General features: G+C 38.5%; 1 long non-coding RNA gene across 1 annotated transcript; it reads right to left on the reverse strand.

Annotated features, from left to right (window-relative positions):
- Positions 1 to 1,099: 1,099 nt before the first annotated feature.
- On the reverse strand, positions 1,100 to 2,250 carry LOC137388674 (uncharacterized). Its single transcript, XR_010977990.1, has 3 exons — positions 2,038 to 2,250; positions 1,609 to 1,782; positions 1,100 to 1,455 (listed from the first exon to the last, which is right to left on the reverse strand). It is a non-coding gene; the product is annotated as an uncharacterized lncRNA (long non-coding RNA).
- Between the last annotated feature and the right edge of the window lie 713 nt (positions 2,251 to 2,963).

The raw sequence follows: 2,963 nt of genomic DNA on the forward strand, positions 1-2,963 counted from the left end.
AAAACAAAAAGCCGCCGTAGATTGGAATCTCTTGATTTCGATGACGTATCCGCGCTGTATGGTTATTGTCTTGTCACGTGATGTTCTCGCGTGAATTGAAAGGCCAATAAAAAGCTCAATATCAAACTTATCGTAGCAATAGTTTATGATAAACACTTCGGGTTTTACCTAAGACTCCGTATCAAATATAGATGCTCGCTACTTTACAGTTTCGGCTTGGCCATTCCGTTCGACTATTCATGTCTGAGTTGCGTTCATAGAAAATGTCAAATTCTGAAAAGTTAAGACCCTGGCGTTTCGAGCCTGACGCTCTATCTGAAGAAGATCCTCAACAGAATCAAACCTCCCAGCAAGTAAGCACCGCCATTAGCCAGCTCTCATGTGCCGAGCTAGCTAGTAGTAATAGCTTTAGCTTGAGAGTGATAGAACGAATATTATTATATATGATTTTAATGATGATAATTATCGCTTCAATATTGCGAAAAAATAATTACAGATTTTTCTCGAATGACAACATTAACAATTTTATTATTTAAATCTAGTGCTGCACTGATATACTGTTGGATAACATCGACCTGATGTATTAGCTATGGTTGCATAGACATATCTGTTCATTTCTTTAGGAGCTAATACCACCGGCTACAGAGTGGTGTGCCTGCAAGCATTGTCAAGACATGCCATCTCTTCCTGAATGTTTGTGCTGCCATTATGCTGAGTTTGCGCATTGTCTCCTTGACCGAGGGGAGCATGAATGCCTGTGTATGCATCCCGGTGTAAACGAATTTGTGACGTCTGCACCCCTTGAGTTGAGGTGGAATAATTACCTGTGATATCATAGTGAGTTGGATATTCATTTAATGCCAACAACACCAAGGCTATGCTAATGTGTCAAGCATTATCTAAAATTCTTGTGTTACACATTTAATGCATCAGTTGAACACACATATTCTGAACTCGTGGAACACAAGGAGAACTGGTATATTTGGCTTGTACACTTACTACAGTAGAGAGTGTATTAGTTTTATGATTTTATTATATAAAGATCGAGATTATTTTGATGATCAGCAATTATTGTTTTTCAATAATTATTTTGGTAGATAATCTATTCCCATTTGGAGAGCCATCGCCAAATGCTCGGAAAAGGTTGTGTGCATACCGCAATCTTGTGTTTTGGTTTATGCCGCAAATCTTGTTTGCAAGTCTGCAAACTCTTCTTCATCATCCGTTGGTGGGAAAAGAGCCCGAATCTTAGACACCAAGCAGGCAGGTAGAGGCCGTCGCTCACGGCGACAAATTTGCGGCATAAGCCAAAACACAAGCTTGCAGTATGCACACAACCTTTGTAACAACATCCGTTGTAATGGACCTCACTCTCAGGCCGTGGGAAATTAGATCGGACTGGCATCGCTTGAAGCCTTCCAGCTCCATGGTGTTAGAGCTGGTGGTCTCTGTTGACTGCAAAATATAGAAAGTTACGACCAACAATTACTTTCACATTATTTGAATGAACTATTTAGCTAGATGAGCAACTTCATGTTTATGTATTGATAACTACTAAAAAATTTGGGTTTTTGTCAGGCTGTGAAGTAAAAACTGTCAAAGTTTTACCTTGACAAGATGGCTGCTGACTATTAAACCGCAGCTCTGATCCATCATAGTGTAGGCTCTGTATAGTGCGCAATGCCCCGGACTATCGCATCTACCGTCACCTGCCAAATCAAGCTCCCAATCGATTGCTGCCATCAATCCCTCGTTATGCAGGGTGTACTGCTCAGCAATACACTGTAAAATATTGTAAAACTTCATTATACAAGATTAATTTGTATCATTATCATTAGTCTAAGAATGTAGAATCCTCTTCCCCTTTTTGTGCTATATTATGATGAAGAATCAGAATTTTGAATTATAATATATTTTGCTTGAAGGATGACATATTTTCATTTCAAGAAAAAAATTGTTTCTAAATGTCGTTATTCAATTAGTGTGCCAAGCTTTTACTCACATTTTCCAAGTTTATGAGTAAATATTAACACTCACACCATGTAAGTATTCTCTTTGTTGGTAGAGGCAAACGCTGTGGCTTGGTATTGCGATGTTCAGGAGCGACAGAAAACGGAGGTTCTGCGTAAGGCATCCGCCAGAAAAGAGTGATGCAGCTGCCAGCAGGGGGTTGATGACGTGAGCTCTGTTCACCCTGGCAGTTGTTTCCCAAGTGTACGATCGGTGACAGGAGGCACATGTAACCTTGAACTCTACCATCCGCCTTCTCGCACCATCGTGAATGAGCAGGGGAGGGCGCAGGTGTGACAGTGAAATAGTCGCTGGAGTGCTGTCACACTTACAATTATTTTCTCCTCTTTGAAGGAGGATTCGGGTCTGAAATCACGACACAATAGTTGACTTGCAATACGATTTGTACAACATCATTTCCTGTTATTATATCATATTTGCTTGATCAGAAAAAGAATAAATATATAGCCATGCAATCATGACACAGATTTTACAAAACCCTATCAGAATCCATGATATTGTAAACATAAAATGTGAGTAATAACTCTATGGATATTTTTTATATTTTGTCAAGTTTGGTTTAGTTCAGCTCTATCTTACATGTAATTGGAGAGCGTTTGACGCTGGCCAACATAGCGCTCAAACTCTTCCCAGTCTTCAGTGGTTGGCACAAATTATTCATCTAATACTAATAATAATCAACTAATAATATTAATATGCTATTAACGATGATACCAGAAAATGACAATAACTATTTTATATAACATATCTATAAGTGAGTGGGGTTAAGAAATTTGGCGAAATTAATCGTGAAACAACATTATTTCATCAATTATATATTAATATATTACGTTTTACAGATAGATATGCAGTATGAATTAGTTTTGTTATTATAATTAGAGTTGCCCCGATTTTGGTATCGGTATCGGTGCCGATATGAGTGTCAAGTATCT

The sequence above is a fragment of the Watersipora subatra genome, chromosome 2, assembly GCF_963576615.1.
Source record: "Watersipora subatra chromosome 2, tzWatSuba1.1, whole genome shotgun sequence".
NCBI lineage: Eukaryota > Metazoa > Bryozoa > Gymnolaemata > Cheilostomatida > Watersiporidae > Watersipora > Watersipora subatra.